Consider the following 26,142-nt stretch of genomic DNA (forward strand, 5'->3'; position numbering starts at 1 on the left):
GATCTCCCTCTGCACTCGGGCCATCCTTCCCGCGAGGCCCTCCAGGGCACTCCGCGCGCACTCCCGATCTCGGGGAAGCTGCGCCAGGATCTCCGCTAAGCCTAGCGGGGTTGTTGACTCCAGCAGGCTCCTGACCATCGGGTCGGTGCTGCTCTGCTCTGCTTCCGGCAGGCTCCTGGCCAGCGGGCCGGTGCTGCTCTGCTCTCCTCCTTCTTCCTCCAGCAGGCTCCTGGCCAGCGGGCCGGTGCTGCTCTGCTGCCGCTCCATTCCCGGGTCCACTCTTTCTCTCCTCGACTCCGGGTGAGCTTCTCCGCTACTCCTCATTAGACCTCTTGCCTCCGGGTGCGCTCGTTCTACACTGCTCCAAGCGACACCCATCTTTGCTCTTTTCTTTCGTCTCCTCCCACTTCGAGGGCGGTCCCGGGGCAACTCGGTGACTGTCAGCTCCAGGGGGGGTTCTTTCACGCTGACAGACACCTCCAGCATCACAGTCTCTGTTGGTGGGGGCGGTTTCCACTTTTGGCGCCATTTTCTGTCCCGGCCCACGATGGGATGTGGCCTCTTGCCCTCCTTTGGCACGCCCATAATGGCGTCCGCTGCTCTTCCAAGGCGGGAAATCTGCGGTTTTGGCGGGAATCGCTTCCCAGTGGCGGGAAACTCTGCAGATGGCGGGAACAAGCTGGAAATGGCGGACAATCGGCGGGAAACGACTGGTGATGGAGTCCGATGGCGTGGACCCTCCGGAACCGGCAGGAGTCTTCTTTCTGAGGTAAACTTGCACTTTTCTTCAGGCACGCAGTACCCGGGTGTTGCGGGCACGTAATCCTGCCGACTACGCCAAAGTTGACGCGCCCCCTGGGACATATTCCTTTTTGAGGGGAATACCCGGCACCGGATCAGATGGGGGGTTGTAGTCTCCGAGCGGCTGTGACCCGGTCCCGTGCCCAGGGCGTCAAGCTAAGTGTTATGTGGCAGTCCTTACTGATGTTATTAAAGTTCGTTGTGTCGACTACGCCACCCGTTGTGATGCGGTCACTGTGGCCGCCGCTGCTGCAGGGTCCGCTGAGGCTGATGGTGGGTGCGCAGCTTGGTGGGATAACCCCCAACGGGAGGGGTATAGCCTCAGAGGGGACAGGCGCAGAGGATGGGGGTTGTGGTGGTGCGGTGCAGCCGGTAATGATGACAGACTCGGGTTGTGCAGTTAAGGGTCTTTACTTACTGCAGTTGTTATACGGGTCACTCTAGCTCCAAGTGACCACCCGAGCCGTGCTGCGACCACCAGGTCCTGGATCCGGCCAACCCCCAAACAAGTCCGGAGCGTGGCCCTGAGCTCTCTCTCTCTCTGTCCTCTCTTCAGCCGTCCCCACCAGTGATTCACCTAAATCCAGCTCCCTCGGGCCTTCTGTTGGGCAACCTTTGGCCTCAGGTTCCCTGACCCTCCGTGTGGTGTGCCTTCAGGGTGAATGTAGTGGGTGACCGTGACAGACACTGCCCACGGTCTCCGGTCTCTGGCTGGGGAATGTCTTTACCCCCACCAGCTTGGGTTCCGGTACCCTTCTGCTGACTCCTCACCCGGTGTTCTTATTTGGGTTCTTGGGTCCCTTCTTTGTCCCCCTCTGGGTCTTTCTGTACTCCACTCTCTCACTCTTCAGGCTCAGGTCTGCTCTGCTCCCTTGCTGCAGGCTGACTTCCTCTGCAGAAGACTTGTACTCTCCTTCTGACTCTCTGCATCTGACTTGTCCTCTGCGTCTGACAGGCTCCTCTGCGTCTGACCCTGATCTTTGATGGTGCCCACCTTATATAGCCCTCTATGTGTGAGCTCAGGTGACCAGCACCCAATGAGCTCCTAACACTACCCAGACTGCTCCCCCTATCTGCCCCTACACTACATGGGATGTTCCTCCCCCCTCCCACTCCAGCCAGGAACAGGCTCGGTCGCACCTGCACATTTCTAAGTGGGAGTGCCGTCGGCCTGCTCCTCTGGAATGGGATGTATGTAGTGCATGCAGTCTATCTGAGCTCAGTTCCACACTCCTTCCTTACCCGGGAGTGGAATATCACACCTCTGGGTTGAGGTGCAATACTCCTGTAGCAGCCGAATCCTCAGGGTGCTACATATGTAATCAGGAGCCCTCCTGCTAAGGGTAGACAGCTGCTCGTTCCACCCCACCCCCCGCCTTAATTGGTTCTCCTCCCTTCCAACGGTGTTGAGGCGGGTGGGAACAGCAGGGGGTGAAGGTGCTGTGTTTAAAGAGGTGGAGTTATGCAGATCTAAAACGCGTGGATTGCAGCAGCAGCAAGCCGAAAAGTGCAGGCATGTAAGGGATCTAGAGGTTGACAACATGTCTTCTTAACGGGAGTCCAGGAGCTCATCTCCACAAATGGACTTTTCAGGATCCTTGGGTGGCTCCGTAGTTTGAAACCAATTCTGGTTATCGCTTCTCGGCCTTTTGGCTAAGATCAAGTGTAGTATCTGTTCTTATCAGTTTAATATCTGATACGTCCCCTATCTGGGGACCATATATTAAATGGATTTTTAGAACAGGGAGATGGAAAAAGAGCTTGCTCTGTCCACTCCACGCATTGACCTGGTATTGCAGTATCTCCAGGACCGGTGCACCCCTTCTTTAATGCAGTTTCTAAAATCAGAAAGAATTGAATTCAATGTTTTTTGTTCATTTTGCTTGTTTGTCGGATTTTGGGATGGACTCTTTGGCTTTGCTTTTCTTCTCCTCATTGGATTTTTCATGTTCAAAGTTGCAGAAGCCAGATTACAAGCTCATTTTGGTTCAACTTCAGCAACTGTGCATTGCATTGCCATGTAATGTGATGCAATGCTATCTTTCTAGCTCTCCCTTTTTACTTCCTTTTGGATAAACAGACATATTAGGCAAGCATTTTGGAGCTTTCACCTAAATAACTACAGGTGGTGAGATAAGCTGCACAATATAATTGACCTTTCAGTATATTGTTGCACACACACCATCTATTTAGCAAATGCCCTTGTTATCAACAGCAGCCTTTTAAACTCACCTGAGCTAACAGGTATGTGCGCTGGTTACTCTGCTGCGCTTAAAATTTCTTTTTTGGTTTGCTACAATGCCTTTTCTGAAACGTTGTCTCCTTCTGCTGGAACACTGACTTCTTTCATTTAATGCCTGCAGACTATAAAAGAGAACCCAACCCAAAAAGTTTGGTTGATTAGTCTGTGGCATTCTGTTAAACTGTTGCTTATGGCGGTCTCTGTGAGCTTCTCAGCGACATTCAGCCAGCCAGGTATCCTGCCTGCAGTAGATGGAATGTGGCAATGGAACGCTGGCTGCGCGTGTCATAATAGGCTCTGAGCCTTTATATACCTGTGCACAGCAGCAGCCACCTTCAGTCTGCTGCTGGACAGCCAGCAGCAGCAGCAGCAGGAGAGGTATGTAATCAGGAGCCCTCCTGCTAAGGGTAGACAGCTGCTCGTTCCACCCCACCCCCCGCCTTAATTGGTTCTCCTCCCTTCCAACGGTGTTGAGGCGGGTGGGAACAGCAGGGGGTGAAGGTGCTGTGTTTAAAGAGGTGGAGTTATGCAGATCTAAAACGCGTGGATTGCAGCAGCAGCAAGCCGAAAAGTGCAGGCATGTAAGGGATCTAGAGGTTGACAACATGTCTTCTTAACGGGAGTCCAGGAGCTCATCTCCACAAATGGACTTTTCAGGATCCTTGGGTGGCTCCGTAGTTTGAAACCAATTCTGGTTATCGCTTCTCGGCCTTTTGGCTAAGATCAAGTGTAGTATCTGTTCTTATCAGTTTAATATCTGATACGTCCCCTATCTGGGGACCATATATTAAATGGATTTTTAGAACAGGGAGATGGAAAAAGAGCTTGCTCTGTCCACTCCACGCATTGACCTGGTATTGCAGTATCTCCAGGACCGGTGCACCCCTTCTTTAATGCAGTTTCTAAAATCAGAAAGAATTGAATTCAATGTTTTTTGTTCATTTTGCTTGTTTGTCGGATTTTGGGATGGACTCTTTGGCTTTGCTTTTCTTCTCCTCATTGGATTTTTCATGTTCAAAGTTGCAGAAGCCAGATTACAAGCTCATTTTGGTTCAACTTCAGCAACTGTGCATTGCATTGCCATGTAATGTGATGCAATGCTATCTTTCTAGCTCTCCCTTTTTACTTCCTTTTGGATAAACAGACATATTAGGCAAGCATTTTGGAGCTTTCACCTAAATAACTACAGGTGGTGAGATAAGCTGCACAATATAATTGACCTTTCAGTATATTGTTGCACACACACCATCTATTTAGCAAATGCCCTTGTTATCAACAGCAGCCTTTTAAACTCACCTGAGCTAACAGGTATGTGCGCTGGTTACTCTGCTGCGCTTAAAATTTCTTTTTTGGTTTGCTACAATGCCTTTTCTGAAACGTTGTCTCCTTCTGCTGGAACACTGACTTCTTTCATTTAATGCCTGCAGACTATAAAAGAGAACCCAACCCAAAAAGTTTGGTTGATTAGTCTGTGGCATTCTGTTAAACTGTTGCTTATGGCGGTCTCTGTGAGCTTCTCAGCGACATTCAGCCAGCCAGGTATCCTGCCTGCAGTAGATGGAATGTGGCAATGGAACGCTGGCTGCGCGTGTCATAATAGGCTCTGAGCCTTTATATACCTGTGCACAGCAGCAGCCACCTTCAGTCTGCTGCTGGACAGCCAGCAGCAGCAGCAGCAGGAGAGGTATGTAATCAGGAGCCCTCCTGCTAAGGGTAGACAGCTGCTCGTTCCACCCCACCCCCCGCCTTAATTGGTTCTCCTCCCTTCCAACGGTGTTGAGGCGGGTGGGAACAGCAGGGGGTGAAGGTGCTGTGTTTAAAGAGGTGGAGTTATGCAGATCTAAAACGCGTGGATTGCAGCAGCAGCAAGCCGAAAAGTGCAGGCATGTAAGGGATCTAGAGGTTGACAACATGTCTTCTTAACGGGAGTCCAGGAGCTCATCTCCACAAATGGACTTTTCAGGATCCTTGGGTGGCTCCGTAGTTTGAAACCAATTCTGGTTATCGCTTCTCGGCCTTTTGGCTAAGATCAAGTGTAGTATCTGTTCTTATCAGTTTAATATCTGATACGTCCCCTATCTGGGGACCATATATTAAATGGATTTTTAGAACAGGGAGATGGAAAAAGAGCTTGCTCTGTCCACTCCACGCATTGACCTGGTATTGCAGTATCTCCAGGACCGGTGCACCCCTTCTTTAATGCAGTTTCTAAAATCAGAAAGAATTGAATTCAATGTTTTTTGTTCATTTTGCTTGTTTGTCGGATTTTGGGATGGACTCTTTGGCTTTGCTTTTCTTCTCCTCATTGGATTTTTCATGTTCAAAGTTGCAGAAGCCAGATTACAAGCTCATTTTGGTTCAACTTCAGCAACTGTGCATTGCATTGCCATGTAATGTGATGCAATGCTATCTTTCTAGCTCTCCCTTTTTACTTCCTTTTGGATAAACAGACATATTAGGCAAGCATTTTGGAGCTTTCACCTAAATAACTACAGGTGGTGAGATAAGCTGCACAATATAATTGACCTTTCAGTATATTGTTGCACACACACCATCTATTTAGCAAATGCCCTTGTTATCAACAGCAGCCTTTTAAACTCACCTGAGCTAACAGGTATGTGCGCTGGTTACTCTGCTGCGCTTAAAATTTCTTTTTTGGTTTGCTACAATGCCTTTTCTGAAACGTTGTCTCCTTCTGCTGGAACACTGACTTCTTTCATTTAATGCCTGCAGACTATAAAAGAGAACCCAACCCAAAAAGTTTGGTTGATTAGTCTGTGGCATTCTGTTAAACTGTTGCTTATGGCGGTCTCTGTGAGCTTCTCAGCGACATTCAGCCAGCCAGGTATCCTGCCTGCAGTAGATGGAATGTGGCAATGGAACGCTGGCTGCGCGTGTCATAATAGGCTCTGAGCCTTTATATACCTGTGCACAGCAGCAGCCACCTTCAGTCTGCTGCTGGACAGCCAGCAGCAGCAGCAGCAGGAGAGGTATGTAATCAGGAGCCCTCCTGCTAAGGGTAGACAGCTGCTCGTTCCACCCCACCCCCCGCCTTAATTGGTTCTCCTCCCTTCCAACGGTGTTGAGGCGGGTGGGAACAGCAGGGGGTGAAGGTGCTGTGTTTAAAGAGGTGGAGTTATGCAGATCTAAAACGCGTGGATTGCAGCAGCAGCAAGCCGAAAAGTGCAGGCATGTAAGGGATCTAGAGGTTGACAACATGTCTTCTTAACGGGAGTCCAGGAGCTCATCTCCACAAATGGACTTTTCAGGATCCTTGGGTGGCTCCGTAGTTTGAAACCAATTCTGGTTATCGCTTCTCGGCCTTTTGGCTAAGATCAAGTGTAGTATCTGTTCTTATCAGTTTAATATCTGATACGTCCCCTATCTGGGGACCATATATTAAATGGATTTTTAGAACAGGGAGATGGAAAAAGAGCTTGCTCTGTCCACTCCACGCATTGACCTGGTATTGCAGTATCTCCAGGACCGGTGCACCCCTTCTTTAATGCAGTTTCTAAAATCAGAAAGAATTGAATTCAATGTTTTTTGTTCATTTTGCTTGTTTGTCGGATTTTGGGATGGACTCTTTGGCTTTGCTTTTCTTCTCCTCATTGGATTTTTCATGTTCAAAGTTGCAGAAGCCAGATTACAAGCTCATTTTGGTTCAACTTCAGCAACTGTGCATTGCATTGCCATGTAATGTGATGCAATGCTATCTTTCTAGCTCTCCCTTTTTACTTCCTTTTGGATAAACAGACATATTAGGCAAGCATTTTGGAGCTTTCACCTAAATAACTACAGGTGGTGAGATAAGCTGCACAATATAATTGACCTTTCAGTATATTGTTGCACACACACCATCTATTTAGCAAATGCCCTTGTTATCAACAGCAGCCTTTTAAACTCACCTGAGCTAACAGGTATGTGCGCTGGTTACTCTGCTGCGCTTAAAATTTCTTTTTTGGTTTGCTACAATGCCTTTTCTGAAACGTTGTCTCCTTCTGCTGGAACACTGACTTCTTTCATTTAATGCCTGCAGACTATAAAAGAGAACCCAACCCAAAAAGTTTGGTTGATTAGTCTGTGGCATTCTGTTAAACTGTTGCTTATGGCGGTCTCTGTGAGCTTCTCAGCGACATTCAGCCAGCCAGGTATCCTGCCTGCAGTAGATGGAATGTGGCAATGGAACGCTGGCTGCGCGTGTCATAATAGGCTCTGAGCCTTTATATACCTGTGCACAGCAGCAGCCACCTTCAGTCTGCTGCTGGACAGCCAGCAGCAGCAGCAGCAGGAGAGGTATGTAATCAGGAGCCCTCCTGCTAAGGGTAGACAGCTGCTCGTTCCACCCCACCCCCCGCCTTAATTGGTTCTCCTCCCTTCCAACGGTGTTGAGGCGGGTGGGAACAGCAGGGGGTGAAGGTGCTGTGTTTAAAGAGGTGGAGTTATGCAGATCTAAAACGCGTGGATTGCAGCAGCAGCAAGCCGAAAAGTGCAGGCATGTAAGGGATCTAGAGGTTGACAACATGTCTTCTTAACGGGAGTCCAGGAGCTCATCTCCACAAATGGACTTTTCAGGATCCTTGGGTGGCTCCGTAGTTTGAAACCAATTCTGGTTATCGCTTCTCGGCCTTTTGGCTAAGATCAAGTGTAGTATCTGTTCTTATCAGTTTAATATCTGATACGTCCCCTATCTGGGGACCATATATTAAATGGATTTTTAGAACAGGGAGATGGAAAAAGAGCTTGCTCTGTCCACTCCACGCATTGACCTGGTATTGCAGTATCTCCAGGACCGGTGCACCCCTTCTTTAATGCAGTTTCTAAAATCAGAAAGAATTGAATTCAATGTTTTTTGTTCATTTTGCTTGTTTGTCGGATTTTGGGATGGACTCTTTGGCTTTGCTTTTCTTCTCCTCATTGGATTTTTCATGTTCAAAGTTGCAGAAGCCAGATTACAAGCTCATTTTGGTTCAACTTCAGCAACTGTGCATTGCATTGCCATGTAATGTGATGCAATGCTATCTTTCTAGCTCTCCCTTTTTACTTCCTTTTGGATAAACAGACATATTAGGCAAGCATTTTGGAGCTTTCACCTAAATAACTACAGGTGGTGAGATAAGCTGCACAATATAATTGACCTTTCAGTATATTGTTGCACACACACCATCTATTTAGCAAATGCCCTTGTTATCAACAGCAGCCTTTTAAACTCACCTGAGCTAACAGGTATGTGCGCTGGTTACTCTGCTGCGCTTAAAATTTCTTTTTTGGTTTGCTACAATGCCTTTTCTGAAACGTTGTCTCCTTCTGCTGGAACACTGACTTCTTTCATTTAATGCCTGCAGACTATAAAAGAGAACCCAACCCAAAAAGTTTGGTTGATTAGTCTGTGGCATTCTGTTAAACTGTTGCTTATGGCGGTCTCTGTGAGCTTCTCAGCGACATTCAGCCAGCCAGGTATCCTGCCTGCAGTAGATGGAATGTGGCAATGGAACGCTGGCTGCGCGTGTCATAATAGGCTCTGAGCCTTTATATACCTGTGCACAGCAGCAGCCACCTTCAGTCTACTGCTGGACAGCCAGCAGCAGCAGCAGCAGGAGAGGTATGTAATCAGGAGCCCTCCTGCTAAGGGTAGACAGCTGCTCGTTCCACCCCACCCCCCGCCTTAATTGGTTCTCCTCCCTTCCAACGGTGTTGAGGCGGGTGGGAACAGCAGGGGGTGAAGGTGCTGTGTTTAAAGAGGTGGAGTTATGCAGATCTAAAACGCGTGGATTGCAGCAGCAGCAAGCCGAAAAGTGCAGGCATGTAAGGGATCTAGAGGTTGACAACATGTCTTCTTAACGGGAGTCCAGGAGCTCATCTCCACAAATGGACTTTTCAGGATCCTTGGGTGGCTCCGTAGTTTGAAACCAATTCTGGTTATCGCTTCTCGGCCTTTTGGCTAAGATCAAGTGTAGTATCTGTTCTTATCAGTTTAATATCTGATACGTCCCCTATCTGGGGACCATATATTAAATGGATTTTTAGAACAGGGAGATGGAAAAAGAGCTTGCTCTGTCCACTCCACGCATTGACCTGGTATTGCAGTATCTCCAGGACCGGTGCACCCCTTCTTTAATGCAGTTTCTAAAATCAGAAAGAATTGAATTCAATGTTTTTTGTTCATTTTGCTTGTTTGTCGGATTTTGGGATGGACTCTTTGGCTTTGCTTTTCTTCTCCTCATTGGATTTTTCATGTTCAAAGTTGCAGAAGCCAGATTACAAGCTCATTTTGGTTCAACTTCAGCAACTGTGCATTGCATTGCCATGTAATGTGATGCAATGCTATCTTTCTAGCTCTCCCTTTTTACTTCCTTTTGGATAAACAGACATATTAGGCAAGCATTTTGGAGCTTTCACCTAAATAACTACAGGTGGTGAGATAAGCTGCACAATATAATTGACCTTTCAGTATATTGTTGCACACACACCATCTATTTAGCAAATGCCCTTGTTATCAACAGCAGCCTTTTAAACTCACCTGAGCTAACAGGTATGTGCGCTGGTTACTCTGCTGCGCTTAAAATTTCTTTTTTGGTTTGCTACAATGCCTTTTCTGAAACGTTGTCTCCTTCTGCTGGAACACTGACTTCTTTCATTTAATGCCTGCAGACTATAAAAGAGAACCCAACCCAAAAAGTTTGGTTGATTAGTCTGTGGCATTCTGTTAAACTGTTGCTTATGGCGGTCTCTGTGAGCTTCTCAGCGACATTCAGCCAGCCAGGTATCCTGCCTGCAGTAGATGGAATGTGGCAATGGAACGCTGGCTGCGCGTGTCATAATAGGCTCTGAGCCTTTATATACCTGTGCACAGCAGCAGCCACCTTCAGTCTGCTGCTGGACAGCCAGCAGCAGCAGCAGCAGGAGAGGTATGTAATCAGGAGCCCTCCTGCTAAGGGTAGACAGCTGCTCGTTCCACCCCACCCCCCGCCTTAATTGGTTCTCCTCCCTTCCAACGGTGTTGAGGCGGGTGGGAACAGCAGGGGGTGAAGGTGCTGTGTTTAAAGAGGTGGAGTTATGCAGATCTAAAACGCGTGGATTGCAGCAGCAGCAAGCCGAAAAGTGCAGGCATGTAAGGGATCTAGAGGTTGACAACATGTCTTCTTAACGGGAGTCCAGGAGCTCATCTCCACAAATGGACTTTTCAGGATCCTTGGGTGGCTCCGTAGTTTGAAACCAATTCTGGTTATCGCTTCTCGGCCTTTTGGCTAAGATCAAGTGTAGTATCTGTTCTTATCAGTTTAATATCTGATACGTCCCCTATCTGGGGACCATATATTAAATGGATTTTTAGAACAGGGAGATGGAAAAAGAGCTTGCTCTGTCCACTCCACGCATTGACCTGGTATTGCAGTATCTCCAGGACCGGTGCACCCCTTCTTTAATGCAGTTTCTAAAATCAGAAAGAATTGAATTCAATGTTTTTTGTTCATTTTGCTTGTTTGTCGGATTTTGGGATGGACTCTTTGGCTTTGCTTTTCTTCTCCTCATTGGATTTTTCATGTTCAAAGTTGCAGAAGCCAGATTACAAGCTCATTTTGGTTCAACTTCAGCAACTGTGCATTGCATTGCCATGTAATGTGATGCAATGCTATCTTTCTAGCTCTCCCTTTTTACTTCCTTTTGGATAAACAGACATATTAGGCAAGCATTTTGGAGCTTTCACCTAAATAACTACAGGTGGTGAGATAAGCTGCACAATATAATTGACCTTTCAGTATATTGTTGCACACACACCATCTATTTAGCAAATGCCCTTGTTATCAACAGCAGCCTTTTAAACTCACCTGAGCTAACAGGTATGTGCGCTGGTTACTCTGCTGCGCTTAAAATTTCTTTTTTGGTTTGCTACAATGCCTTTTCTGAAACGTTGTCTCCTTCTGCTGGAACACTGACTTCTTTCATTTAATGCCTGCAGACTATAAAAGAGAACCCAACCCAAAAAGTTTGGTTGATTAGTCTGTGGCATTCTGTTAAACTGTTGCTTATGGCGGTCTCTGTGAGCTTCTCAGCGACATTCAGCCAGCCAGGTATCCTGCCTGCAGTAGATGGAATGTGGCAATGGAACGCTGGCTGCGCGTGTCATAATAGGCTCTGAGCCTTTATATACCTGTGCACAGCAGCAGCCACCTTCAGTCTGCTGCTGGACAGCCAGCAGCAGCAGCAGCAGGAGAGGTATGTAATCAGGAGCCCTCCTGCTAAGGGTAGACAGCTGCTCGTTCCACCCCACCCCCCGCCTTAATTGGTTCTCCTCCCTTCCAACGGTGTTGAGGCGGGTGGGAACAGCAGGGGGTGAAGGTGCTGTGTTTAAAGAGGTGGAGTTATGCAGATCTAAAACGCGTGGATTGCAGCAGCAGCAAGCCGAAAAGTGCAGGCATGTAAGGGATCTAGAGGTTGACAACATGTCTTCTTAACGGGAGTCCAGGAGCTCATCTCCACAAATGGACTTTTCAGGATCCTTGGGTGGCTCCGTAGTTTGAAACCAATTCTGGTTATCGCTTCTCAGCCTTTTGGCTAAGATCAAGTGTAGTATCTGTTCTTATCAGTTTAATATCTGATACGTCCCCTATCTGGGGACCATATATTAAATGGATTTTTAGAACAGGGAGATGGAAAAAGAGCTTGCTCTGTCCACTCCACGCATTGACCTGGTATTGCAGTATCTCCAGGACCGGTGCACCCCTTCTTTAATGCAGTTTCTAAAATCAGAAAGAATTGAATTCAATGTTTTTTGTTCATTTTGCTTGTTTGTCGGATTTTGGGATGGACTCTTTGGCTTTGCTTTTCTTCTCCTCATTGGATTTTTCATGTTCAAAGTTGCAGAAGCCAGATTACAAGCTCATTTTGGTTCAACTTCAGCAACTGTGCATTGCATTGCCATGTAATGTGATGCAATGCTATCTTTCTAGCTCTCCCTTTTTACTTCCTTTTGGATAAACAGACATATTAGGCAAGCATTTTGGAGCTTTCACCTAAATAACTACAGGTGGTGAGATAAGCTGCACAATATAATTGACCTTTCAGTATATTGTTGCACACACACCATCTATTTAGCAAATGCCCTTGTTATCAACAGCAGCCTTTTAAACTCACCTGAGCTAACAGGTATGTGCGCTGGTTACTCTGCTGCGCTTAAAATTTCTTTTTTGGTTTGCTACAATGCCTTTTCTGAAACGTTGTCTCCTTCTGCTGGAACACTGACTTCTTTCATTTAATGCCTGCAGACTATAAAAGAGAACCCAACCCAAAAAGTTTGGTTGATTAGTCTGTGGCATTCTGTTAAACTGTTGCTTATGGCGGTCTCTGTGAGCTTCTCAGCGACATTCAGCCAGCCAGGTATCCTGCCTGCAGTAGATGGAATGTGGCAATGGAACGCTGGCTGCGCGTGTCATAATAGGCTCTGAGCCTTTATATACCTGTGCACAGCAGCAGCCACCTTCAGTCTACTGCTGGACAGCCAGCAGCAGCAGCAGCAGGAGAGGTATGTAATCAGGAGCCCTCCTGCTAAGGGTAGACAGCTGCTCGTTCCACCCCACCCCCCGCCTTAATTGGTTCTCCTCCCTTCCAACGGTGTTGAGGCGGGTGGGAACAGCAGGGGGTGAAGGTGCTGTGTTTAAAGAGGTGGAGTTATGCAGATCTAAAACGCGTGGATTGCAGCAGCAGCAAGCCGAAAAGTGCAGGCATGTAAGGGATCTAGAGGTTGACAACATGTCTTCTTAACGGGAGTCCAGGAGCTCATCTCCACAAATGGACTTTTCAGGATCCTTGGGTGGCTCCGTAGTTTGAAACCAATTCTGGTTATCGCTTCTCGGCCTTTTGGCTAAGATCAAGTGTAGTATCTGTTCTTATCAGTTTAATATCTGATACGTCCCCTATCTGGGGACCATATATTAAATGGATTTTTAGAACAGGGAGATGGAAAAAGAGCTTGCTCTGTCCACTCCACGCATTGACCTGGTATTGCAGTATCTCCAGGACCGGTGCACCCCTTCTTTAATGCAGTTTCTAAAATCAGAAAGAATTGAATTCAATGTTTTTTGTTCATTTTGCTTGTTTGTCGGATTTTGGGATGGACTCTTTGGCTTTGCTTTTCTTCTCCTCATTGGATTTTTCATGTTCAAAGTTGCAGAAGCCAGATTACAAGCTCATTTTGGTTCAACTTCAGCAACTGTGCATTGCATTGCCATGTAATGTGATGCAATGCTATCTTTCTAGCTCTCCCTTTTTACTTCCTTTTGGATAAACAGACATATTAGGCAAGCATTTTGGAGCTTTCACCTAAATAACTACAGGTGGTGAGATAAGCTGCACAATATAATTGACCTTTCAGTATATTGTTGCACACACACCATCTATTTAGCAAATGCCCTTGTTATCAACAGCAGCCTTTTAAACTCACCTGAGCTAACAGGTATGTGCGCTGGTTACTCTGCTGCGCTTAAAATTTCTTTTTTGGTTTGCTACAATGCCTTTTCTGAAACGTTGTCTCCTTCTGCTGGAACACTGACTTCTTTCATTTAATGCCTGCAGACTATAAAAGAGAACCCAACCCAAAAAGTTTGGTTGATTAGTCTGTGGCATTCTGTTAAACTGTTGCTTATGGCGGTCTCTGTGAGCTTCTCAGCGACATTCAGCCAGCCAGGTATCCTGCCTGCAGTAGATGGAATGTGGCAATGGAACGCTGGCTGCGCGTGTCATAATAGGCTCTGAGCCTTTATATACCTGTGCACAGCAGCAGCCACCTTCAGTCTGCTGCTGGACAGCCAGCAGCAGCAGCAGCAGGAGAGGTATGTAATCAGGAGCCCTCCTGCTAAGGGTAGACAGCTGCTCGTTCCACCCCACCCCCCGCCTTAATTGGTTCTCCTCCCTTCCAACGGTGTTGAGGCGGGTGGGAACAGCAGGGGGTGAAGGTGCTGTGTTTAAAGAGGTGGAGTTATGCAGATCTAAAACGCGTGGATTGCAGCAGCAGCAAGCCGAAAAGTGCAGGCATGTAAGGGATCTAGAGGTTGACAACATGTCTTCTTAACGGGAGTCCAGGAGCTCATCTCCACAAATGGACTTTTCAGGATCCTTGGGTGGCTCCGTAGTTTGAAACCAATTCTGGTTATCGCTTCTCGGCCTTTTGGCTAAGATCAAGTGTAGTATCTGTTCTTATCAGTTTAATATCTGATACGTCCCCTATCTGGGGACCATATATTAAATGGATTTTTAGAACAGGGAGATGGAAAAAGAGCTTGCTCTGTCCACTCCACGAATTGACCTGGTATTGCAGTATCTCCAGGACCGGTGCACCCCTTCTTTAATGCAGTTTCTAAAATCAGAAAGAATTGAATTCAATGTTTTTTGTTCATTTTGCTTGTTTGTCGGATTTTGGGATGGACTCTTTGGCTTTGCTTTTCTTCTCCTCATTGGATTTTTCATGTTCAAAGTTGCAGAAGCCAGATTACAAGCTCATTTTGGTTCAACTTCAGCAACTGTGCATTGCATTGCCATGTAATGTGATGCAATGCTATCTTTCTAGCTCTCCCTTTTTACTTCCTTTTGGATAAACAGACATATTAGGCAAGCATTTTGGAGCTTTCACCTAAATAACTACAGGTGGTGAGATAAGCTGCACAATATAATTGACCTTTCAGTATATTGTTGCACACACACCATCTATTTAGCAAATGCCCTTGTTATCAACAGCAGCCTTTTAAACTCACCTGAGCTAACAGGTATGTGCGCTGGTTACTCTGCTGCGCTTAAAATTTCTTTTTTGGTTTGCTACAATGCCTTTTCTGAAACGTTGTCTCCTTCTGCTGGAACACTGACTTCTTTCATTTAATGCCTGCAGACTATAAAAGAGAACCCAACCCAAAAAGTTTGGTTGATTAGTCTGTGGCATTCTGTTAAACTGTTGCTTATGGCGGTCTCTGTGAGCTTCTCAGCGACATTCAGCCAGCCAGGTATCCTGCCTGCAGTAGATGGAATGTGGCAATGGAACGCTGGCTGCGCGTATCATAATAGGCTCTGAGCCTTTATATACCTGTGCACAGCAGCAGCCACCTTCAGTCTGCTGCTGGACAGCCAGCAGCAGCAGCAGCAGGAGAGGTATGTAATCAGGAGCCCTCCTGCTAAGGGTAGACAGCTGCTCGTTCCACCCCACCCCCCGCCTTAATTGGTTCTCCTCCCTTCCAACGGTGTTGAGGCGGGTGGGAACAGCAGGGGGTGAAGGTGCTGTGTTTAAAGAGGTGGAGTTATGCAGATCTAAAACGCGTGGATTGCAGCAGCAGCAAGCCGAAAAGTGCAGGCATGTAAGGGATCTAGAGGTTGACAACATGTCTTCTTAACGGGAGTCCAGGAGCTCATCTCCACAAATGGACTTTTCAGGATCCTTGGGTGGCTCCGTAGTTTGAAACCAATTCTGGTTATCGCTTCTCGGCCTTTTGGCTAAGATCAAGTGTAGTATCTGTTCTTATCAGTTTAATATCTGATACGTCCCCTATCTGGGGACCATATATTAAATGGATTTTTAGAACAGGGAGATGGAAAAAGAGCTTGCTCTGTCCACTCCACGAATTGACCTGGTATTGCAGTATCTCCAGGACCGGTGCACCCCTTCTTTAATGCAGTTTCTAAAATCAGAAAGAATTGAATTCAATGTTTTTTGTTCATTTTGCTTGTTTGTCGGATTTTGGGATGGACTCTTTGGCTTTGCTTTTCTTCTCCTCATTGGATTTTTCATGTTCAAAGTTGCAGAAGCCAGATTACAAGCTCATTTTGGTTCAACTTCAGCAACTGTGCATTGCATTGCCATGTAATGTGATGCAATGCTATCTTTCTAGCTCTCCCTTTTTACTTCCTTTTGGATAAACAGACATATTAGGCAAGCATTTTGGAGCTTTCACCTAAATAACTACAGGTGGTGAGATAAGCTGCACAATATAATTGACCTTTCAGTATATTGTTGCACACACACCATCTATTTAGCAAATGCCCTTGTTATCAACAGCAGCCTTTTAAACTCACCTGAGCTAACAGGTATATGCGCTGGTTACTCTGCTGCGCTTAAAATTTCTTTTTTGGTTTGCTACAATGCCTTTTCTGAAACGTTGTCTCCTTCTGCTGGAACACTGACTTCTTTCATTTAATGCCTGCAGACTATAAAAGAGAACCCAACCCAAAAAGTTTGGTTGATTAGTCTGTGGCATTCTGTTAAACTGTTGCTTATGGCGGTCTCTGTGAGCTTCTCAGCGACATTCAGCCAGCCAGGTATCCTGCCTGCAGTAGATGGAATGTGGCAATGGAACGCTGGCTGCGCGTATCATAATAGGCTCTGAGCCTTTATATACCTGTGCACAGCAGCAGCCACCTTCAGTCTGCTGCTGGACAGCCAGCAGCAGCAGCAGCAGGAGAGGTATGTAATCAGGAGCCCTCCTGCTAAGGGTAGACAGCTGCTCGTTCCACCCCACCCCCCGCCTTAATTGGTTCTCCTCCCTTCCAACGGTGTTGAGGCGGGTGGGAACAGCAGGGGGTGAAGGTGCTGTGTTTAAAGAGGTGGAGTTATGCAGATCTAAAACGCGTGGATTGCAGCAGCAGCAAGCCGAAAAGTGCAGGCATGTAAGGGATCTAGAGGTTGACAACATGTCTTCTTAACGGGAGTCCAGGAGCTCATCTCCACAAATGGACTTTTCAGGATCCTTGGGTGGCTCCGTAGTTTGAAACCAATTCTGGTTATCGCTTCTCGGCCTTTTGGCTAAGATCAAGTGTAGTATCTGTTCTTATCAGTTTAATATCTGATACGTCCCCTATCTGGGGACCATATATTAAATGGATTTTTAGAACAGGGAGATGGAAAAAGAGCTTGCTCTGTCCACTCCACGCATTGACCTGGTATTGCAGTATCTCCAGGACCGGTGCACCCCTTCTTTAATGCAGTTTCTAAAATCAGAAAGAATTGAATTCAATGTTTTTTGTTCATTTTGCTTGTTTGTCGGATTTTGGGATGGACTCTTTGGCTTTGCTTTTCTTCTCCTCATTGGATTTTTCATGTTCAAAGTTGCAGAAGCCAGATTACAAGCTCATTTTGGTTCAACTTCAGCAACTGTGCATTGCATTGCCATGTAATGTGATGCAATGCTATCTTTCTAGCTCTCCCTTTTTACTTCCTTTTGGATAAACAGACATATTAGGCAAGCATTTTGGAGCTTTCACCTAAATAACTACAGGTGGTGAGATAAGCTGCACAATATAATTGACCTTTCAGTATATTGTTGCACACACACCATCTATTTAGCAAATGCCCTTGTTATCAACAGCAGCCTTTTAAACTCACCTGAGCTAACAGGTATGTGCGCTGGTTACTCTGCTGCGCTTAAAATTTCTTTTTTGGTTTGCTACAATGCCTTTTCTGAAACGTTGTCTCCTTCTGCTGGAACACTGACTTCTTTCATTTAATGCCTGCAGACTATAAAAGAGAACCCAACCCAAAAAGTTTGGTTGATTAGTCTGTGGCATTCTGTTAAACTGTTGCTTATGGCGGTCTCTGTGAGCTTCTCAGCGACATTCAGCCAGCCAGGTATCCTGCCTGCAGTAGATGGAATGTGGCAATGGAACGCTGGCTGCGCGTGTCATAATAGGCTCTGAGCCTTTATATACCTGTGCACAGCAGCAGCCACCTTCAGTCTGCTGCTGGACAGCCAGCAGCAGCAGCAGCAGGAGAGGTATGTAATCAGGAGCCCTCCTGCTAAGGGTAGACAGCTGCTCGTTCCACCCCACCCCCCGCCTTAATTGGTTCTCCTCCCTTCCAACGGTGTTGAGGCGGGTGGGAACAGCAGGGGGTGAAGGTGCTGTGTTTAAAGAGGTGGAGTTATGCAGATCTAAAACGCGTGGATTGCAGCAGCAGCAAGCCGAAAAGTGCAGGCATGTAAGGGATCTAGAGGTTGACAACATGTCTTCTTAACGGGAGTCCAGGAGCTCATCTCCACAAATGGACTTTTCAGGATCCTTGGGTGGCTCCGTAGTTTGAAACCAATTCTGGTTATCGCTTCTCGGCCTTTTGGCTAAGATCAAGTGTAGTATCTGTTCTTATCAGTTTAATATCTGATACGTCCCCTATCTGGGGACCATATATTAAATGGATTTTTAGAACAGGGAGATGGAAAAAGAGCTTGCTCTGTCCACTCCACGCATTGACCTGGTATTGCAGTATCTCCAGGACCGGTGCACCCCTTCTTTAATGCAGTTTCTAAAATCAGAAAGAATTGAATTCAATGTTTTTTGTTCATTTTGCTTGTTTGTCGGATTTTGGGATGGACTCTTTGGCTTTGCTTTTCTTCTCCTCATTGGATTTTTCATGTTCAAAGTTGCAGAAGCCAGATTACAAGCTCATTTTGGTTCAACTTCAGCAACTGTGCATTGCATTGCCATGTAATGTGATGCAATGCTATCTTTCTAGCTCTCCCTTTTTACTTCCTTTTGGATAAACAGACATATTAGGCAAGCATTTTGGAGCTTTCACCTAATTAACTACAGGTGGTGAGATAAGCTGCACAATATAATTGACCTTTCAGTATATTGTTGCACACACACCATCTATTTAGCAAATGCCCTTGTTATCAACAGCAGCCTTTTAAACTCACCTGAGCTAACAGGTATGTGCGCTGGTTACTCTGCTGCGCTTAAAATTTCTTTTTTGGTTTGCTACAATGCCTTTTCTGAAACGTTGTCTCCTTCTGCTGGAACACTGACTTCTTTCATTTAATGCCTGCAGACTATAAAAGAGAACCCAACCCAAAAAGTTTGGTTGATTAGTCTGTGGCATTCTGTTAAACTGTTGCTTATGGCGGTCTCTGTGAGCTTCTCAGCGACATTCAGCCAGCCAGGTATCCTGCCTGCAGTAGATGGAATGTGGCAATGGAACGCTGGCTGCGCGTGTCATAATAGGCTCTGAGCCTTTATATACCTGTGCACAGCAGCAGCCACCTTCAGTCTGCTGCTGGACAGCCAGCAGCAGCAGCAGCAGGAGAGGTATGTAATCAGGAGCCCTCCTGCTAAGGGTAGACAGCTGCTCGTTCCACCCCACCCCCCGCCTTAATTGGTTCTCCTCCCTTCCAACGGTGTTGAGGCGGGTGGGAACAGCAGGGGGTGAAGGTGCTGTGTTTAAAGAGGTGGAGTTATGCAGATCTAAAACGCGTGGATTGCAGCAGCAGCAAGCCGAAAAGTGCAGGCATGTAAGGGATCTAGAGGTTGACAACATGTCTTCTTAACGGGAGTCCAGGAGCTCATCTCCACAAATGGACTTTTCAGGATCCTTGGGTGGCTCCGTAGTTTGAAACCAATTCTGGTTATCGCTTCTCGGCCTTTTGGCTAAGATCAAGTGTAGTATCTGTTCTTATCAGTTTAATATCTGATACGTCCCCTATCTGGGGACCATATATTAAATGGATTTTTAGAACAGGGAGATGGAAAAAGAGCTTGCTCTGTCCACTCCACGCATTGACCTGGTATTGCAGTATCTCCAGGACCGGTGCACCCCTTCTTTAATGCAGTTTCTAAAATCAGAAAGAATTGAATTCAATGTTTTTTGTTCATTTTGCTTGTTTGTCGGATTTTGGGATGGACTCTTTGGCTTTGCTTTTCTTCTCCTCATTGGATTTTTCATGTTCAAAGTTGCAGAAGCCAGATTACAAGCTCATTTTGGTTCAACTTCAGCAACTGTGCATTGCATTGCCATGTAATGTGATGCAATGCTATCTTTCTAGCTCTCCCTTTTTACTTCCTTTTGGATAAACAGACATATTAGGCAAGCATTTTGGAGCTTTCACCTAATTAACTACAGGTGGTGAGATAAGCTGCACAATATAATTGACCTTTCAGTATATTGTTGCACACACACCATCTATTTAGCAAATGCCCTTGTTATCAACAGCAGCCTTTTAAACTCACCTGAGCTAACAGGTATGTGCGCTGGTTACTCTGCTGCGCTTAAAATTTCTTTTTTGGTTTGCTACAATGCCTTTTCTGAAACGTTGTCTCCTTCTGCTGGAACACTGACTTCTTTCATTTAATGCCTGCAGACTATAAAAGAGAACCCAACCCAAAAAGTTTGGTTGATTAGTCTGTGGCATTCTGTTAAACTGTTGCTTATGGCGGTCTCTGTGAGCTTCTCAGCGACATTCAGCCAGCCAGGTATCCTGCCTGCAGTAGATGGAATGTGGCAATGGAACGCTGGCTGCGTGTGTCATAATAGGCTCTGAGCCTTTATATACCTGTGCACAGCAGCAGCCACCTTCAGTCTGCTGCTGGACAGCCAGCAGCAGCAGCAGCAGGAGAGGTATGTAATCAGGAGCCCTCCTGCTAAGGGTAGACAGCTGCTCGTTCCACCCCACCCCCCGCCTTAATTGGTTCTCCTCCCTTCCAACGGTGTTGAGGCGGGTGGGAACAGCAGGGGGTGAAGGTGCTGTGTTTAAAGAGGTGGAGTTATGCAGATCTAAAACGCGTGGATTGCAGCAGCAGCAAGCCGAAAAGTGCAGGCATGTAAGGGATCTAGAGGTTGACAACATGTCTTCTTAACGGGAGTCCAGGAGCTCATCTCCACAAATGGACTTTTCAGGATCCTTGGGTGGCTCCGTAGTTTGAAACCAATTCTGGTTATCGCTTCTCGGCCTTTTGGCTAAGATCAAGTGTAGTATCTGTTCTTATCAGTTTAATATCTGATACGTCCCCTATCTGGGGACCATATATTAAATGGATTTTTAGAACAGGGAGATGGAAAAAGAGCTTGCTCTGTCCACTCCACGCATTGACCTGGTATTGCAGTATCTCCAGGACCGGTGCACCCCTTCTTTAATGCAGTTTCTAAAATCAGAAAGAATTGAATTCAATGTTTTTTGTTCATTTTGCTTGTTTGTCGGATTTTGGGATGGACTCTTTGGCTTTGCTTTTCTTCTCCTCATTGGATTTTTCATGTTCAAAGTTGCAGAAGCCAGATTACAAGCTCATTTTGGTTCAACTTCAGCAACTGTGCATTGCATTGCCATGTAATGTGATGCAATGCTATCTTTCTAGCTCTCCCTTTTTACTTCCTTTTGGATAAACAGACATATTAGGCAAGCATTTTGGAGCTTTCACCTAAATAACTACAGGTGGTGAGATAAGCTGCACAATATAATTGACCTTTCAGTATATTGTTGCACACACACCATTTATTTAGCAAATGCCCTTGTTATCAACAGCAGCCTTTTAAACTCACCTGAGCTAACAGGTATGTGCGCTGGTTACTCTGCTGCGCTTAAAATTTCTTTTTTGGTTTGCTACAATGCCTTTTCTGAAACGTTGTCTCCTTCTGCTGGAACACTGACTTCTTTCATTTAATGCCTGCAGACTATAAAAGAGAACCCAACCCAAAAAGTTTGGTTGATTAGTCTGTGGCATTCTGTTAAACTGTTGCTTATGGCGGTCTCTGTGAGCTTCTCAGCGACATTCAGCCAGCCAGGTATCCTGCCTGCAGTAGATGGAATGTGGCAATGGAACGCTGGCTGCGCGTGTCATAATAGGCTCTGAGCCTTTATATACCTGTGCACAGCAGCAGCCACCTTCAGTCTGCTGCTGGACAGCCAGCAGCAGCAGCAGCAGGAGAGGTATGTAATCAGGAGCCCTCCTGCTAAGGGTAGACAGCTGCTCGTTCCACCCCACCCCCCGCCTTAATTGGTTCTCCTCCCTTCCATCGGTGTTGAGGCGGGTGGGAACAGTAGGGGGTGAAGGTGCTGTGTTTAAAGAGGTGGAGTTATGCAGATCTAAAACGCGTGGATTGCAGCAGCAGCAAGCCGAAAAGTGCAGGCATGTAAGGGATCTAGAGGTTGACAACATGTCTTCTTAACGGGAGTCCAGGAGCTCATCTCCACAAATGGACTTTTCAGGATCCTTGGGTGGCTCCGTAGTTTGAAACCAATTCTGGTTATCGCTTCTCGGCCTTTTGGCTAAGATCAAGTGTAGTATCTGTTCTTATCAGTTTAATATCTGATACGTCCCCTATCTGGGGACCATATATTAAATGGATTTTTAGAACAGGGAGATGGAAAAAGAGCTTGCTCTGTCCACTCCACGCATTGACCTGGTATTGCAGTATCTCCAGGACCGGTGCACCCCTTCTTTAATGCAGTTTCTAAAATCAGAAAGAATTGAATTCAATGTTTTTTGTTCATTTTGCTTGTTTGTCGGATTTTGGGATGGACTCTTTGGCTTTGCTTTTCTTCTCCTCATTGGATTTTTCATGTTCAAAGTTGCAGAAGCCAGATTACAAGCTCATTTTGGTTCAACTTCAGCAACTGTGCATTGCATTGCCATGTAATGTGATGCAATGCTATCTTTCTAGCTCTCCCTTTTTACTTCCTTTTGGATAAACAGACATATTAGGCAAGCATTTTGGAGCTTTCACCTAAATAACTACAGGTGGTGAGATAAGCTGCACAATATAATTGACCTTTCAGTATATTGTTGCACACACACCATCTATTTAGCAAATGCCCTTGTTATCAACAGCAGCCTTTTAAACTCACCTGAGCTAACAGGTATGTGCGCTGGTTACTCTGCTGCGCTTAAAATTTCTTTTTTGGTTTGCTACAATGCCTTTTCTGAAACGTTGTCTCCTTCTGCTGGAACACTGACTTCTTTCATTTAATGCCTGCAGACTATAAAAGAGAACCCAACCCAAAAAGTTTGGTTGATTAGTCTGTGGCATTCTGTTAAACTGTTGCTTATGGCGGTCTCTGTGAGCTTCTCAGCGACATTCAGCCAGCCAGGTATCCTGCCTGCAGTAGATGGAATGTGGCAATGGAACGCTGGCTGCGCGTGTCATAATAGGCTCTGAGCCTTTATATACCTGTGCACAGCAGCAGCCACCTTCAGTCTGCTGCTGGACAGCCAGCAGCAGCAGCAGCAGGAGAGGTATGTAATCAGGAGCCCTCCTGCTAAGGGTAGACAGCTGCTCGTTCCACCCCACCCCCCGCCTTAATTGGTTCTCCTCCCTTCCAACGGTGTTGAGGCGGGTGGGAACAGCAGGGGGTGAAGGTGCTGTGTTTAAAGAGGTGGAGTTATGCAGATCTAAAACGCGTGGATTGCAGCAGCAGCAAGCCGAAAAGTGCAGGCATGTAAGGGATCTAGAGGTTGACAACATGTCTTCTTAACGGGAGTCCAGGAGCTCATCTCCACAAATGGACTTTTCAGGATCCTTGGGTGGCTCCGTAGTTTGAAACCAATTCTGGTTATCGCTTCTCGGCCTTTTGGCTAAGATCAAGTGTAGTATCTGTTCTTATCAGTTTAATATCTGATACGTCCCCTATCTGGGGACCATATATTAAATGGATTTTTAGAACAGGGAGATGGAAAAAGAGCTTGCTCTGTCCACTCCACGCATTGACCTGGTATTGCAGTATCTCCAGGACCGGTGCACCCCTTCTTTAATGCAGTTTCTAAAATCAGAAAGAATTGAATTCAATGTTTTTTGTTCATTTTGCTTGTTTGTCGGATTTTGGGATGGACTCTTTGGCTTTGCTTTTCTTCTCCTCATTGGATTTTTCATGTTCAAAGTTGCAGAAGCCAGATTACAAGCTCATTTTGGTTCAACTTCAGCAACTGTGCATTACATTGCCATGTAATGTGATGCAATGCTATCTTTCTAGCTCTCCCTTTTTACTTCCTTTTGGATAAACAGACATATTAGGCAAGCATTTTGGAGCTTTCACCTAAATAACTACAGGTGGTGAGATAAGCTGCACAATATAATTGACCTTTCAGTATATTGTTGCACACACACCATCTATTTAGCAAATGCCCTTGTTATCAACAGCAGCCTTTTAAACTCACCTGAGCTAACAGGTATGTGCGCTGGTTACTCTGCTGCGCTTAAAATTTCTTTTTTGGTTTGCTACAATGCCTTTTCTGAAACGTTGTCTCCTTCTGCTGGAACACTGACTTCTTTCATTTAATGCCTGCAGACTATAAAAGAGAACCCAACCCAAAAAGTTTGGTTGATTAGTCTGTGGCATTCTGTTAAACTGTTGCTTATGGCGGTCTCTGTGAGCTTCTCAGCGACATTCAGCCAGCCAGGTATCCTGCCTGCAGTAGATGGAATGTGGCAATGGAACGCTGGCTGCGCGTGTCATAATAGGCTCTGAGCCTTTATATACCTGTGCACAGCAGCAGCCACCTTCAGTCTGCTGCTGGACAGCCAGCAGCAGCAGCAGGAGAGGTATGTAATCAGGAGCCCTCCTGCTAAGGGTAGACAGCTGCTCGTTCCACCCCACCCCCCGCCTTAATTGGTTCTCCTCCCTTCCAACGGTGTTGAGGCGGGTGGGAACAGCAGGGGGTGAAGGTGCTGTGTTTAAAGAGGTGGAGTTATGCAGATCTAAAACGCGTGGATTGCAGCAGCAGCAAGCCGAAAAGTGCAGGCATGTAAGGGATCTAGAGGTTGACAACATGTCTTCTTAACGGGAGTCCAGGAGCTCATCTCCACAAATGGACTTTTCAGGATCCTTGGGTGGCTCCGTAGTTTGAAACCAATTCTGGTTATCGCTTCTCGGCCTTTTGGCTAAGATCAAGTGTAGTATCTTTTGAAAAGGCGGTTTTGGATGTTGGCCGCCCTAGTAGATTGATACATTATGCACACTGGGGTTTAGGCGCTTGTTAGTACGCCAGGTGGCTAATATAGTCATCTGGTGGAAAGCATGGCCCCCCAGGATCGACGCCATTGGGCCGGGGAAGATCGAAAGCCCGAAGTGTGAAGTGCCCCAGGAGTGGTGACCCTGGGGTGCCTTAACTCACTGGGATTGGGAACCCCACTTGAGTTTATGGCACATTTGCACAAGCACTTCAAATTTTCTTTCTTCGCACACACCCTTATTCCGGGCCTTCTGGCCTTAGGATGGGGAATTTTTCAATTCCCGGTCGAAGGTCCGGGCAGTATTATACTGTGAAACCTTCACTATTTATTTAATTTCTTTGTCACTGTGTGTCCACTTATTCACGTGTGTCACGTCCTACTAGGATTTTGTCGGGATGCGGTTCCCTTACGGGTTCCTCTCTTGGCAGGTCTAGGGGGGGAGTGTGTGGCCATCAGGTTCCGCTCCCCCCTGAACCCCCCTGGCTCTCCTCTTTCGGGAGGAGAGCGTTGTTGGCTCCCCTCTTCCGGGAGGGGAGCACAGTCTTTGGCTCCCAGTGCCTTGCTCGGGTGAGAACTCGGGCAGGTGCTGGGGGTAAGATTGGGTCGCCTCTGGCTTCGGCTGGAGGTGGCTTTTTGTCCCTGTTCCTCGCTGTGGCCTTTTGGCTCGGAGGGACGGGGAATGGTTTGGGGGACCCTTCTCCTTTTGGAGAGGGTTTCAAGAAGACCAGCATCCTAGTGCACTTTTTTTTGTGGCACTTGTCACTTTTTTAAGCGCACTCGGGTTTTGTACACGAATTCGGGCTAAAAAAAAAAAAAAGAAAAAAAAAAAAAAAAAAATCTGTTCTTATTAGTTTAATATCTGATACGTCCCCTATCTGGGGACCATATATTAAATGGATTTTTAGAACAGGGAGATGGAAAAAGAGCTTGCTCTGTCCACTCCACGCATTGACCTGGTATTGCAGTATCTCCAGGACCGGTGCACCCCTTCTTTAATGCAGTTTCTAAAATCAGAAAGAATTGAATTCAATGTTTTTTGTTCATTTTGCTTGTTTGTCGGATTTTGGGATGGACTCTTTGGCTTTGCTTTTCTTCTCCTCATTGGATTTTTCATGTTCAAAGTTGCAGAAGCCAGATTACAAGCTCATTTTGGTTCAACTTCAGCAACTGTGCATTGCATTGCCATGTAATGTGATGCAATGCTATCTTTCTAGCTCTCCCTTTTTACTTCCTTTTGGATAAACAGACATATTAGGCAAGCATTTTGGAGCTTTCACCTAAATAACTACAGGTGGTGAGATAAGCTGCACAATATAATTGACCTTTCAGTATATTGTTGCACACACACCATCTATTTAGCAAATGCCCTTGTTATCAACAGCAGCCTTTTAAACTCACCTGAGCTAACAGGTATGTG

At 46.2% G+C, this 26,142-nt stretch overlaps 17 non-coding genes and 2 pseudogenes across 17 annotated transcripts; all 19 read left to right on the plus strand.

The window, feature by feature from the left end:
* The first annotated feature begins 2,434 nt into the window (after positions 1-2,434).
* Positions 2,435-2,625, plus strand: LOC141178506 (U2 spliceosomal RNA). Its single transcript, XR_012254785.1, has one exon. It is a non-coding gene; the product is annotated as a U2 spliceosomal RNA (small nuclear RNA).
* Positions 2,626-3,740: 1,115 nt separating this feature from the next.
* On the plus strand, positions 3,741-3,931 carry LOC141178508 (U2 spliceosomal RNA). Its single transcript, XR_012254786.1, has one exon. It is a non-coding gene; the product is annotated as a U2 spliceosomal RNA (small nuclear RNA).
* Positions 3,932-5,046: 1,115 nt separating this feature from the next.
* On the plus strand, positions 5,047-5,237 carry LOC141178509 (U2 spliceosomal RNA). The gene has a single exon (XR_012254787.1). It is a non-coding gene; the product is annotated as a U2 spliceosomal RNA (small nuclear RNA).
* A 1,115-nt stretch (positions 5,238-6,352) lies between these two features.
* Positions 6,353-6,543, plus strand: LOC141178510 (U2 spliceosomal RNA). The gene has a single exon (XR_012254788.1). It is a non-coding gene; the product is annotated as a U2 spliceosomal RNA (small nuclear RNA).
* A 1,115-nt stretch (positions 6,544-7,658) lies between these two features.
* Positions 7,659-7,849, plus strand: LOC141178511 (U2 spliceosomal RNA). The gene has a single exon (XR_012254789.1). It is a non-coding gene; the product is annotated as a U2 spliceosomal RNA (small nuclear RNA).
* Positions 7,850-8,964: 1,115 nt separating this feature from the next.
* On the plus strand, positions 8,965-9,155 carry LOC141178513 (U2 spliceosomal RNA). Its single transcript, XR_012254791.1, has one exon. It is a non-coding gene; the product is annotated as a U2 spliceosomal RNA (small nuclear RNA).
* Positions 9,156-10,270: 1,115 nt separating this feature from the next.
* LOC141178514 (U2 spliceosomal RNA) lies at positions 10,271-10,461 on the plus strand. The gene has a single exon (XR_012254792.1). It is a non-coding gene; the product is annotated as a U2 spliceosomal RNA (small nuclear RNA).
* A 1,115-nt stretch (positions 10,462-11,576) lies between these two features.
* On the plus strand, positions 11,577-11,767 carry LOC141177379 (U2 spliceosomal RNA). The gene has a single exon (XR_012253979.1). It is a non-coding gene; the product is annotated as a U2 spliceosomal RNA (small nuclear RNA).
* Positions 11,768-12,882: 1,115 nt separating this feature from the next.
* Positions 12,883-13,073, plus strand: LOC141178515 (U2 spliceosomal RNA). Its single transcript, XR_012254793.1, has one exon. It is a non-coding gene; the product is annotated as a U2 spliceosomal RNA (small nuclear RNA).
* Positions 13,074-14,188: 1,115 nt separating this feature from the next.
* On the plus strand, positions 14,189-14,379 carry LOC141177546 (U2 spliceosomal RNA). Its single transcript, XR_012254131.1, has one exon. It is a non-coding gene; the product is annotated as a U2 spliceosomal RNA (small nuclear RNA).
* A 1,115-nt stretch (positions 14,380-15,494) lies between these two features.
* LOC141177547 (U2 spliceosomal RNA) lies at positions 15,495-15,685 on the plus strand. Its single transcript, XR_012254132.1, has one exon. It is a non-coding gene; the product is annotated as a U2 spliceosomal RNA (small nuclear RNA).
* Positions 15,686-16,800: 1,115 nt separating this feature from the next.
* LOC141178516 (U2 spliceosomal RNA) lies at positions 16,801-16,991 on the plus strand. The gene has a single exon (XR_012254794.1). It is a non-coding gene; the product is annotated as a U2 spliceosomal RNA (small nuclear RNA).
* A 1,115-nt stretch (positions 16,992-18,106) lies between these two features.
* LOC141178517 (U2 spliceosomal RNA) lies at positions 18,107-18,297 on the plus strand. Its single transcript, XR_012254795.1, has one exon. It is a non-coding gene; the product is annotated as a U2 spliceosomal RNA (small nuclear RNA).
* A 1,115-nt stretch (positions 18,298-19,412) lies between these two features.
* Positions 19,413-19,603, plus strand: LOC141178519 (U2 spliceosomal RNA). Its single transcript, XR_012254796.1, has one exon. It is a non-coding gene; the product is annotated as a U2 spliceosomal RNA (small nuclear RNA).
* A 1,115-nt stretch (positions 19,604-20,718) lies between these two features.
* Positions 20,719-20,909, plus strand: LOC141178520 (U2 spliceosomal RNA). The gene has a single exon (XR_012254797.1). It is a non-coding gene; the product is annotated as a U2 spliceosomal RNA (small nuclear RNA).
* A 1,115-nt stretch (positions 20,910-22,024) lies between these two features.
* LOC141178521 (U2 spliceosomal RNA) lies at positions 22,025-22,215 on the plus strand. The gene has a single exon (XR_012254798.1). It is a non-coding gene; the product is annotated as a U2 spliceosomal RNA (small nuclear RNA).
* A 1,115-nt stretch (positions 22,216-23,330) lies between these two features.
* LOC141178522 (U2 spliceosomal RNA) lies at positions 23,331-23,521 on the plus strand. The gene has a single exon (XR_012254799.1). It is a non-coding gene; the product is annotated as a U2 spliceosomal RNA (small nuclear RNA).
* A 1,112-nt stretch (positions 23,522-24,633) lies between these two features.
* LOC141178104 (U2 spliceosomal RNA) lies at positions 24,634-24,725 on the plus strand (annotated as a pseudogene).
* A 761-nt stretch (positions 24,726-25,486) lies between these two features.
* On the plus strand, positions 25,487-25,715 carry LOC141177991 (U2 spliceosomal RNA; annotated as a pseudogene).
* Positions 25,716-26,142: the final 427 nt, after the last annotated feature.

Source organism: Phyllobates terribilis, unplaced genomic scaffold (genome assembly GCF_046119375.1).
Source record: "Phyllobates terribilis strain yellow unplaced genomic scaffold, ASM4611937v1 Scaffold_27__1_contigs__length_16484149, whole genome shotgun sequence".
Lineage (NCBI taxonomy): Eukaryota > Metazoa > Chordata > Amphibia > Anura > Dendrobatidae > Phyllobates > Phyllobates terribilis.